This window comes from Ornithodoros turicata, chromosome 9 (assembly GCF_037126465.1).
Source record: "Ornithodoros turicata isolate Travis chromosome 9, ASM3712646v1, whole genome shotgun sequence".
In the NCBI taxonomy this organism is placed as follows: Eukaryota; Metazoa; Arthropoda; class Arachnida; order Ixodida; family Argasidae; genus Ornithodoros; species Ornithodoros turicata.
Genome location: NC_088209.1, coordinates 13,600,034 through 13,612,636, shown reverse-complemented (window position 1 = coordinate 13,612,636; position 12,603 = coordinate 13,600,034). Strand labels below are relative to the sequence as shown.

The 12,603-nt window shown below is 49.2% G+C and overlaps 1 protein-coding gene across 1 annotated transcript in view; it reads right to left on the bottom strand.

Annotated features, from left to right (window-relative positions):
- LOC135368157 (hemicentin-1-like) overlaps nt 1-12,603 on the bottom strand; it is a 111,992-nt gene that overhangs the window by 95,916 nt on the left and 3,473 nt on the right. The window lies entirely within an intron of this gene.

The window sequence follows — 12,603 nt, the reverse complement described above, 5'->3', positions numbered from 1 at the left end:
TCCAGTGTACAACACTTTTGCTGCGCGTGAAGTCGGTTTTTTCCCGCCTCACATATTTCGGGAGATTGGCAGGGCCCGCTTCTTCTGCACCAATTGCGGTGGATTGTGGTCCAAAGGTACGCTTCCTCGTTATTTTTTTTAATACGTTCTATAATCGTTCACATTTTTTTTTTTTTTTTTTTTCAGAGCAAAAGCATTGGACGGACCGATTGATTCGCCCGTTTCTCGGCTGTCGGACGGTACCGTTCGACGTACGTTGCGAAGGACTTCGACTATTGAAGGAAGATGGAGAAGATGGACCATCAGTGTCACTCTGTGACTGAAGAAGATTGTACGTGTGTGGTTGAGTTTAAAAAAAACATGCGTTTCTCACACTCCTTTCGTTGCAGATTACGAATGGCTACTGACGGGAGATCTACCCCTGGTCCTAACCTTCAAGCCTCCTCCAAAGACCTTCTTTTTGCGAATCGGCGATCAACTGACTACCTGTCGCTGCGGTGGACTCTGGTCGAGAAACCCCAGCCATTGGTTAGACTCGAGCCTTCGTCCGTATTTGGGCTGCCTTCCCGGCTACGAAACCAAAGCTGGAGCCTAATTCATGTGTAACGAGAAATAAAAAAAAGGTTGTCTACTCTCATTCCGTCTCAGTCATGATGACGCCCGAGCAGAGGTTTGCCACCTTTGTGCAAACACGAATGTATCGGGACTTGCTGCGATTACGCGATTATATTCACGGCGATAGCTGCGAGGGAGACTTTCGCTCGATTCTCAAGACGATACCCTTACGTCTGTTCACCGTCAGTGGGAAGATTGCAAAGAAAATGAAGCGTTTCGTAGATTACAAGCTCGAGCTGTTGGAAAAGTATAGACGAGGAGAGGCAGTCGACCCGTGTCTCATCAACGCGGGTTTCAACCGACCTATCGTCCGTCGCTACTGGCTTCTCCACACATCCCTCGACGTCACGGTGCAGACCGGCGACGACGAGCGTCGGGTCAGCACGTTGGAAGATCGTCTCGCAAGGGTCTTGTGTATGTCGTGAATAAATAAATAGTCTATTTTTTACGAAACGAGTTCGCTCACGAGGAGACGTTTTATTGTTTCGTCATTCTCTTCGAGGTTACAGGAAAACATGGATACACAACTTTTCAAGCTGTAGCGTTTCGACATGCGCGTGGCTACGTAGATACAAAAAAGCCCGCAGTAAGGCGAAAAAGGCGATTGAATACACTTGTCGTTATACTCGTCCACTACAGGTAAAGTCTTTCGAAGGTTTGCTTCGATGGGGGGAAGTCCGTAGCTGTCGAAAAACACGGCAGACCCGTCGTAGTTTTTCAGGTAGAGCACCCAGTGCTGCCCGCGTCTTCTTCGCTCTTCCGTATTGATGATTAAATAACCGGGCTTGCGTAAAACGAAGGCTTCGTTTGAAGCGCAAATGCCTCTCAGCATGGAGGAAGCGAGTGGGTTCAGGGACACGAGTTCCAAGATGTCGCTCTCGTACATCTTTTTTTTATGGGAAGGTGACCGTACGGTCCTTGTCGACGTACATGAGCTTGGGACACTCGGAAATCAAGAGGACGGTGACCGCGTGTGGAAGGGCTTTAGCGAAGCGTAATTGCAGGCGAACGTTTCCTTTTCGCCACTCGTTCAAATGCGAAGGAGAAGAACACTTGTCCACGTCCAAGTTAAAGTAGAGAAGGAACCCGTTCGTTTTAAATCGCTCGTAGCTATACTTGAAATGTTTCTCTCCCAGTTCTTGCAAGAAGTTAAAGTAGGGAATTTTGACGAGGTCGTTCTGAAAGTCGTACTCGGCTCGCACTTGCTGGCCGTCCACGGAGAGCATCGAATGAGACAGGTCGTAATGACGGAATTTGTAGGGGTTCGATTGGATGTCGCCGAGAAAGTCGGACGTGGCGAGCAGGGCGACGCATAATTTGGAAGGTACCCTTTCGGGGTAAACGTTTTCAAAGTGAGCGTCCAAGCTCCCGGCACTCAAGCTCCGCACCTTGGTTTCCAATCCGCGTAACACGTAGATGGCCGGCGTGGTCTGAAGCCGCCGCTCGTATTCCAAAAATAGGGAAGGTGCCAGCGTCACCTTTTTCAAGTGTAACGTCATTTCTTTAATGTCCACCTCGTAATTGTACGTTTTCTTGTCTCTGGGGACCGATACGAGTTTAAATTCGTCGTTGTTTAATAGGAAAACGACGCGAATTTCGACGGCAGGTACCATCAGGCGCGGCTGTTGAAACAGGTCGGTATTGATCTGACCGACCAGGTTAAAGTATTTTCCACCCTTCGTCGCTTCGTAACGTTGTTTCGGACCGCGAGACGAGACGTCGTAATCGTCCTTTAAATGTTCGTCGTCCTCGACATAGAGTCCAGCCGCGTGCACTGTTTCTTGAGCCGCGGGCGTGGAATGAAGCACGACGTCCAAAATACTCCTGTAGGCGTACAACTCGTTGGAACTGACGAGCTTGTTGTTCGCATAAACGGTGACCGTCTTAAACATGCCGCTCAACAGGTGGTTTATTGGGAAAACGACATCTTTCTCGTCCATTTCTTCCCCGTCGTCGCGAACAATGCGCACGGTCAAAGACACGAAACTGCCGTAGAGATCCAAGTGTGCCCTTTGCAAATTTTGAATACAAAACTCGATCACGGAATTATTTACTCCGTTGACCGGATAAAAAAGTTGGTACGAAGTATCTTCCACGCCGTATTGAATGGAAGGGGGTTCGAATATCATCACATCACTCGTTAGACAGATCGGCGTCTGTATTTTTCCTTTCGTTGACGTCATGACGGAGCGCGCGCAGCGGATGTGTGACCTTCACGGCGTACCAAAGATATCTGCAGGTGCGTCGTGTGTCGGCGCCTTTTGTTGTCGTTTGCGGCGTTTCTTCCCATTGTTGTTTCCAGAGCCCTCCATGGAATCCAGCACGTCTCTCCCCGTTGCTATGGCCGTCTTTTTTACTGCGCGCGATATTCCTTCGCCATCGGCCAAATTCCGCGCCAAGCGCTTCAACGTTCTCTTGGCGATCGGTTTTATTTGCTGCCAGATGGGAACGATAAACTTGGATATGTTGCTCAACACACCGCCCCCTCGTTGGAAAAGGGGTCCCGTGTACACGGGGATTATTTTGGGTGAATTACGGTACATATTTGAAATGCAACGTTAGATTGGTTCTGCCTTTGGACCGCAACGGCAAACGTCTTCCCGTTTCGTCCGCGAGAACGATCGTCACTGAGGGAATTTCGAATTGAGACAGGTTAAAATACTGGATGTTATCTAACGTGTAGGTGACGACGTGCTTGTCTTTCTCGTAATAAAAGGGTAGTATTTTTAATATCGGTTTTTTCCCGCTCCCCACGTACGTGGGTTCCACGATATCCGTGTACACGATTATGTTGTGAAACGGGGGTTCCAGGAGTACCTCGACGGAGCTCGTGGCATCCTCATCCCCCGTGAACACGGTACGCGATTCGAAGCCCAAAAGCACGGCCAGGTACTCGGAAAGTCTTAGGGTGGAGGTGCCCTCGGAAAGTCGAATTTTACATTTCTGTTCGGTTCCGTCGAAGCTGAAGCGCGCGCGTTCGCCTACGCGCTGATTAATCGCATTTAGAAGTGCTTGCGGCGTCGCATAATAGCCGGGAGGCACATGTACTTGCAAAGATCGAGGAATTTTCGTCTTGATCGTGAAAGAAAATTGACGCGCTACGGGGAGAGAGACGCGTAGCGTTTCTTCGTGTCCCTCGACGGCTGTGAGATGTAGCAGCTTGACAAAGGGCTCCGGTACGTGCAACCCTTTCGGTGTTTTCAGAGAGTACACGTTATCCGCGAATTCTAGCGAGGCGTCCAGCTTGTGCGTCTGGAAATACTTGTTGAGTGTGTTCCGTAGGGACGTGGTTTCCGAATTCAGAGTGACGTCGCCGAAAGCGACGGGTACGGCGTGCTCCAATAAGATGGAGGTGGCTTCGCGTTCGCTCAATTTGGGAGGTTTCACCGCACGACCTGCTTCGCGGGACGCTAGCGAGGCGTCGAGCGCCTGTGCGAGCCGAGGGTCCAATTCCACGGCTTTCACGTCCACGGGTAAGACGAAGTCGTATCGCGATTTATTGTACGCGAAAGAAACGTCGAATTCCGAAAGGGCTTTTCCCAAATCCCTCTCGAGATCCGAGGTGACACGAAAAGTTCTGCCGGCTTCCACCGTATCCTCGAAAGAAACCTCGATTTTCGCATCTTGCCTTTCGTAGCCGATATTTAAAAAATCGTTACTTATGCTGAGATCCATCAGACCGACTTTATACCGATTCGAGAGCTGAAGCGGACTATCGAAAGCTACCGTGAAGGCGTTGAGTTTATTCGAGGGAAACTTATCCATGCTGGCGTTCGAGAGCAGGTGGACGTAGATGTCCGACATCATTTCCCAATCTTGACCACGTCGCTGCTCGGAACCCAACTGTCGTGTTCTTTGTCGTAACCGAACCAGCGAACCAAGGAGAAGCTCTGACCGTTCACCTGCTTCTTCCTCAGCACTTTCGTTACTGGCCAAGGCTGATTGGCGTCTCGGGTTACAACGAGTACCTCCTCCGGGTAGAAAGATCCGTCCACTTCCTTACCCCGGTAATCTTCCAGGTGTACGACGGGAGGAGAGGTGTCTCTCAGGCGGGAGACGGTGAAAATCTGAGGCGACCAACTCCCTTCCGAGCTCTTATGAAAACCTTTTCTGTGAAGTAGGACCCTCACTTTATCCCCCAGTTTGAGCTTCTTTTTCACGGAGGGTACGACGGGCTTCCCATTTATCTTATTGAACAGCTCCAATTCGTTTTCGGGCGTGACTTCGGACGGGCTGATGCCCAAAGTCCTGTGTTTGGTGGTGTTGTAGTCGCGCACGATCTTGGGAAGTGCGGAAACGAAGTGGTATTTTCCCGTTACTCTAAAATAACGGAATATTCTGTCGCGTAAAGTCCGTATGACGCGCTCTGCCTGCGACGCTTTGATTACTGGAGAGAAGGTAGAATACATCTGTACCTTCTTTCGTGAGAGATACTCCTTGACGGTCTTGTTGTAGAATTCCCCGCCTCTGTCGCAAAAGATGCGTGTAGGTACGTTACCTCCCCGAAAAAGTCTTATCATGGCCCTTTTCATTTCGGTGGGTCGCTTCGTCTTTAGCGGGAGGGTGCGCAGAAAGCGGGAGAGGGAATCGATTGCCACGAGAATGTAGCGGTAGCCTCCGTTGAATCTCTTGTATTTTGAAAAATCGGCGAGGTCCATTTGCCACACGTCGTTGATCTTGAGTGCGATGATGCGTCTCCTATTAAACTTTCTTCTGACCGGATGGTGAAGCGTGTAGGCATCCAGCTTTCTGAGAATGGCAAGAGCCTTCTTTTTGCTCAAGTGATGCGCTTTTCTATAGCGTTCCACACCCCCCAAACCACCCTCTGGTTTCTCATATCCCTCCATAAGTCGTCCACGCAATGGAGGCCTGCTGCTGCTGCTGTTGAGGCTCGCGAGATTTGGGTAGAGAAATCAGACGCAATAGTTTCGAGACTTTGGGGAACCAGGAAGGTTTCTTTCCCGTCTTACGTTGCAACAAATAATTGACGAGTTCGTAAACGGAGGAGTGTCTGATGGGCTTGCCCGACACGGAGACACAACCCTCGCGATCCCAGGAAAGAACCTTCTTTAATTCCGAGACGACCCTTTCCGCTTCCTCTTCGTCCACCTCTGGAGAGAGGAGCGAATAGTCAAAGTCATTTGTAGCGTCGGACGCCTTGTTTTTATTGTCGTAGGGGTCAAATCCGTACTGCTTGAGTATACGATACAGTGCTTGCAGTATGAGTTTCACTTTGACGTCGTCACTCTCCTTCGAGGAAAGAATGTTTCCGATGGAGGTGGTCACTTCAATTCTCTTGGCCATTGGCGAAAAGGTTCAACACGGCGGAAAGCAGGAGAGGAACCACCGACGAAAGAACGCCCTGTCCTCGCTGCTGAGACAGATAGCGCTTCAAACGTTGCGGATTCTTGTGAATCTTTTTGTAGGCGAGCCGTCGTAAAAAGCGTTTGTGCTTCTTCAAACGCGCGAACGTATCTGGAGCTAGAGCCACCTTTCCGTTCAATACATTGAGGCAAATTTCGGAGAGGTGTTTCATGTCGGACGAGGACGAACGTCTCAAGACGTCGCGGCTGCGTGGAGGGGATAGAGTGGAGAGTACTTTGAGTAAAGTGAGGTGAGGGCGGAGATTCATTTCGGAGCGTAGATATATTGACGTTCTCCCGGGAAGATATTGCTACGCAACCTGTGATCCTCGTGCGTATAGTTGTGAAGATCCACGAGTAAATATGCGTGGGGCGACGACATTGCTTGTTTATATGCGTCCAGAAAATACTCCAATCTTTTTCTGCCAAATAGCTGTTGGCCGAAATGTTCCATCTGGTGCACGCTGCGCACGGTGCGCCACAGGACGACGTAACTGGCGTTGTAGGATATTGTTCTAAAATGGCTACTGTCGAAAAAGATGTTTTGAACGAGTAAGAAGATCGACGCGTTGGCGTGGTGAGAACCCCGAATGAAAAGATCGGTCACCTCCTTCAAGGAACCGGCGTCGGTCATGTGATCGTCGACGACGATCAGCGTAGCGCGCGACGTGTCCCACTCTCGCGGTAGCTCCTTGGTAAATTTTACGGAGTCCCCGAATTCGTCCTGCATGCTCGGCGAAGCATATTTCTGCACGTAGAATATTTGTGACGGGGGCTTGTCCACCACGTCGTTCAGGTTCCTCAACACGTTAGCAACGAACGTAGATTTGCCGCACATGGAGGGGCCGCTTAAGATACAGCGAAAGGGATGACGGAAACGAAAAGGTTCGGGGGAAGACATGTTGCGTGCGTACACGTTGCACGAAGAGAAAGAAGAGACTGAGACTCGAAGAGAAATGCATCGCTTTTTATTTACACATCCTCGTCGTCGTCGTCCTCTACATCGGAACTGCGTTCCCAATACAGATTGTCCAGGCTAAAGTTGGACTTCTTTTTCGTCAGTCTGTCCGCCGCTAAGATGCGGTCGAGCGTCTTCATCTTGTCCTGACACATTTCTTGACGTGCTTGCAACCATTCCAGACGGTGGACTTGAAAGGCTTCCTCCACGATGCCGCGTATAAATTCGCGAAGTTCTTCGTTTTTTGTCTTTTCCTTGCGACGACGAGAAACGCAGGAGAATAAACCACACATGGCGTTTTCCACGTATCGGTCAGAATGATGACGCGAGCGCGGTGCGCGCTGCCTTTATAGAGATAAACGCGCGCGCGCAAAGAACGGAGAATGAAAGCGAAACTGAAAAGCCACCCGTCGCCGCTAGGAGCGCGCGCGCGCGCAGCAGAGAGGCGAAACCGAAAACACCCGCGGCCGGCGCAGAGGGAGCTAGCAGCGCGCGCGCGCGCATGCGCGGACGGGTGGAGCAGAGGGCGCGCGCGCGTCGCCTCTCTCAGTTTCTCTCGGACCGTCGCGGAAGACGGACGTGCGCTCCGCGCGCTCGCTCAGTTGCTGGCTGGATCTCGTAGAGAGCAGACGTATGTTCTCCGCGCTCGCTCAGTTTCTGCCTGGAAGTTGCCGCGGGGGAAAAGGTGAGTGAGTGATTTGACGCGCTCCTTTTCTCGTATGTTTGCCGTGTTTAGCGGTGACCGCGCTCGTGTTAAGCCTTTTCTCGCATGTTTAGACTTGTTTTGCGGTGTCCAAGCCTGTTGACGCATGTTTAGCGATGTGTGGTTCCCGCCTTGTGTTAGCTGCATAGTGTTGTGGTTAGGGCTAAGCGATCGCCCCCGTAAGCCTCTTTCCTCGTATGTTTGCCGTGTTTAGCGGTGACCGCGCTCGTGTTAAGCCTTTTCTCGCATGTTTAGCGATGTGTGGTTCCCGCCTTGTGTTAGCTGCGTAGTGTTGGGCCTAAGCGATCGTTCCCGTAAGCCTTTTTCCCCGATGTGTACTGTTTTCTGTTTTAGCAGTAGCGGTTAGACCTTTTCTCTCGCATGCCTAGACTTGCTTAGCAGTGCTGTCATTTTTACCCGCCGCTAGTATCTTGTTCTGTCTTTCTCGTCTAGAGCTATGATGGTGGCGCCATCTGGTGTGATGCCTTGCAACTAAGTGGCCACCTGTCGTCGATCTCTGCAACTGCTGGGTGCAAACTACCAACATGGCGGACGCTGGTCACTCGGGTGTTGCGGAGCGGCTTCTTCGCCGCGGCATCGTTGATTTTCGAATAAATTGTTTCTCTCCACTCTATTTCTATCTTTTTATTTTATTTTCTGCCTATTTTTTTTATTTTTTATGACCACGATTATCCGGAAACGCACATCTTGGTCTGGACGCAAGATAGACATTCCCCAATTAGTGTGATGGCTCCCTGGAGGGTGCTGATTAATGTGGGGGGTCCCAATTAGCTCTAATTGCTAATTAATGGCGTCCAGGCCAGATGTGCGTTTCCGGATAAACGTGGTCAGTACTTACTACTGTTTGCCTGCGGTGCGCGGCTGAAATAGGCGTGACGCAGATGTAAGCACGACGGGGTTCATTATCACAGCTACGCTTTAGAGTTTATGTATCATTGCCGATATGTGTCTGAAGGTGAAACAACAAGGAACACCTTTGTAGGGCTGCACAGGAAAGACGTTAGCGGGTGCCGTCAAACATCTTGTTGGGGAGGGGTGTAGGAGGTGCAGGGGTTAATCAGTAGATCAGTGACGCCGTGTATCGCCCTCATGAACGAAGAGGAAGAAAGCCAGAGAAGGGCGATGGAAAACCTAGTCAGTCTGTAGCCGTGCATCAACAGGAACTCTTCAATAATCATTAAAAAATCATTAAAACCAACGGCCAGTGATCGTACACGTGACGCCACCACGCGTAAACGTGTCAACCTGTCAGGGAATATCGGATCCAATGATCTTTGAGAAACTGATGCGTTACATGCAGGGAAAGGTAACGGAATATTTTTCGTTTCCGTTACCACCTCCGTTTACTAGCCCTTGTTTGTTTCTGTTTCAGTTTCGGTTACCACCATTGTTGTTTTCGTTTCCGTTACGTTTCAGTATCGGTTTTCGGTACCGCCCCACCCCTCCAGCTTTTTGTTTTCCTTCTTTCTTTTCTTTCCTTTTTTTTTAAGAAAAAAGACCATTGAGACCGTGACATAACTTAGTCCCTCTACGTTCTGAAGTCTATTTTGAGGACTCCAGGGATACATGCATACAAGAGACAACGTTTATTCAAAATACGCATATAGGTACGTGATTTCTGTGAACAGCTAATATGAACATGGTTTCCAGGAATGTTACTCACGCTTGCAACTTCCAGGTCACCATAAACGTATAAGAACTATGTTTCTTCTATTTACTCTATACTACTTATATGTTCCAGTTTGGTAGTTCATTTTAGTTTTAGTTCTGCAGTTAATTTTAGTTTGCTTCATTGAGGTTTATTTCATATATTTATCTACATGATATGGTAAATAATTGCAATAATTCGGGTCCTGTACCAGTACCTCCAGTCTTTAAACAGAGACGAAAATTTACTAAAGAGAACTACGTTACAAGGTTTTCAATAAATTTTTGCGTGACAAATTCATGTCCATACTGAAAATTTATAAAGCATGATCTTGCCACGTCTGTCCGTAGTCGTATGCCTTACTGAGGACTCTGCGTGTATCACAAGAACGACTGTACGAAATTTGGCTGAGCGAGAACGATATTATCCAGAGTGATGGCTTGCTGGTTGCGCGTCAGGCGGTGAGCGTGTATTCTTGAGTCCACCATTGGTCCCCCCTACATTGGTAGGGGTCCTACATTGGTAGCCCCTAACGTCCCCTTGGTGATACTCAATTCAACGCGTGCCGTGTCTTTGAATGTTCCGTAGTGTTCCACAATATCACGGATCATTAGATTGTGCATTAGCACGAGTTAGTGAGTGCCTAAAACACGATGCTTACTCCCTTAAAGGAGCATCGAAGGGTTCGTGAAGAATATTTCGGAAAGTGTTTTAAATTGAGCCCTGGGGTTCGAATTCGAACAGGAAGCACGATTTACGCGCGCTATAAACACGAGCCTGTCGACGTGTCAGTCTGCCACGCCATCTGATGCTTTACATTCCTTGCAGTTTAATTTGGCGCCGCCAGGGGTTACTTCACTGTTACTATATCGACTAGGTCAGGCTGCTCTCTCGTTGCAGCAGACAGACACTTTTTCGACAGCCAACAAAAGTGCTTCGTTAAGTTGACGTTTAGGAACAGGTTACGTGCGTGACGCACGCAACCTCGCAGCGTGGAGATTTGAGTTCCTCTGCACACGTTCCTGTGTACCAAGGGCGTCAAACACACGGGCGTTGCATGTGGCCCGCGTGTGGTAAGCGATTCCGCGGTGTGTCGGTGTGTCTTTGATCACAAAACAAAAGGATCCGCCCCCAATAATGCAGAGTCCGGTATGAAATCACATTTGCTTGCATCGCCTTCCACGACCCCTGTCCGTGTTAGGCAGCACATACGCATATATAAGCAGGGCCGTAGTGACGGGGGCGCGACAAGGGCAGCTGCCCCGAGCCGAACGGTATGCCCTGGCAAGTTAGTTGGACAGTATAAAGCGTGAATGAGGAGAATTTCAATTTACAATCTCGGCAGTGCAAATAAGCGTTTTCTTTTCTTTGTTTACAGACCTTCTGGCGGCAACAAGAGAGGAGGGGGTGGGCGCTTCAGGTTTGCCCTGGCCGGGCGCAAACTCGCTTCGCAACTAGAGATGCAAAATTTCCGGAAATTTTGAATAGCTCGAAAAACACCGTTTCTTTGTTTCGATTTCTTTTCCCGAAATTTTGGAAAAAATGGAAACAAACGCGGTTACTGCTCAGTCGAAGCATCGCCGGCCACGCCACAGCATACAATAAGCTAGAATCTTTAGTAGTGTTCACCCTCTAAGCATAAATGAAGAGCAGAGCATCCCATGAGACTGCTGTCTACTCAGCGATATGTAATTGGATCATGAATTGGATCAACTCGTCCACTCCGACATTATGTGAACGCGATGGCGATCGCTTGGAGCGGCCAGACGAAGCTCTAGGTTGGTGGTGGTTGGCGTATTAGAGGCACCTAAGGCACTGTTAACGGATTGGAACGCATCGAAGGCACGAAATTTTACATTTTTGAATTTTGTCGCCTGGAAATTTTGGGCAATTTTTCCGGGGACGAGGAAAAAAAAGAAAAAAACTCGTATTTTTTTTTCTCAAAATTTCCGGGTTTTCTCCGGGGCTTCGCATTTCGCAACGGCTCTGCCTATAAGTACTTATTGTGGATCACAACATCCAATGATCACCACAACCTGGCTACTACAACAACTAATATGAGAGCTTAATTCTCACACTAAATTTATAAGCTCATAGGACCAACAGCCTCTCCAGGTATCACGCGCGGGAAATTAGAAAGAAGCAGGGACAAGCAGAGACGGAACACTTATGTACGAGGGCCATTGTATCAGTCGCTGTTCAATTTTTGCTGCTTCCCTCTGATATTTCTGTTTTTTTCCCAAGTTAGAACTGTAAGCAAAGGCAAACAATATATCGTTTGGAAGAAGTACGTATTTTTCTTGCATATTTTGATATTTTCAGCTCCCCATTTCAAAAGACATGGCTTAATTTGTCTTCTTGTGAAGGTGGAGTTTTAAAGTACTGAACTGCGCACTCCATCCAGCTCCATGATAACTCACCGCTCCTGCTCTTTGCATATATTTTTATCGGACCCTCTTCAAGGTATTGTACGGCAATTACGGCAATTTCTTATCTGGACAGCCCTCCACGATGGAGTCTGAGATCAATGCGGGCTTCGACTCGATTGAGTTTGAGACCCTTGCTGACCACTGCACGGGCCCGGGCCGGGCTGCTTACTGGCTGTGTGCTCCAGGCCCGCCCGAGAGCGGGAACACAAAATACGCCCGCACCGCGGCCCGGGCTGGGCACAAACATGTTTCCGAGAATCTGGCTCGGCCGGGTCACGCAGCAAATTCCACACAATGGTCTATTAGTTCATAAAATCCCGTGCTTGCATCATTCCTGTGCATATATTCGCAAAAGTAACCAAAGGACACTGCATTACGCGTACGATTCGGTCCTTTAGAACCTTCTCAAAGCTCATTCACGTTGATCTGGGTTCCTCACATCTTTGCCCCAGCTGGGGCAGGCACTGGAAGAAGAGGTCTGTCGACAACATCCTCTATCTTCACAAAAACTTGTAGTGTGACGATAACGCGTTTGCACGCGTGCGTTCTGGATTTACTTTGGTCTCGTGTTGTTGCGGTGTTAAACCACCGGTTCTTGTACCTACTCATGGTTCTCATGGTTCTTGTACGTTTGTTGCCTTGTTTTCTCTTCTTATAAATTTACTTATCAAAATCTTTCATAAGCACTAGAAACGCCTAAGTCGCGGCTGAAAATGCTATGTCGGGCTCTATCCGCTGAGTCATCGGGCCGGGCCGAGCTCTACTCACTGGGTCGGGCCGCAGAAAAACAGATGCGCCCGGGCCCGGAACGGATTGCGCCATTTTTCGATGTGCCCGGACCGGGTCGGGCCCGGAAAAGTCGGCCC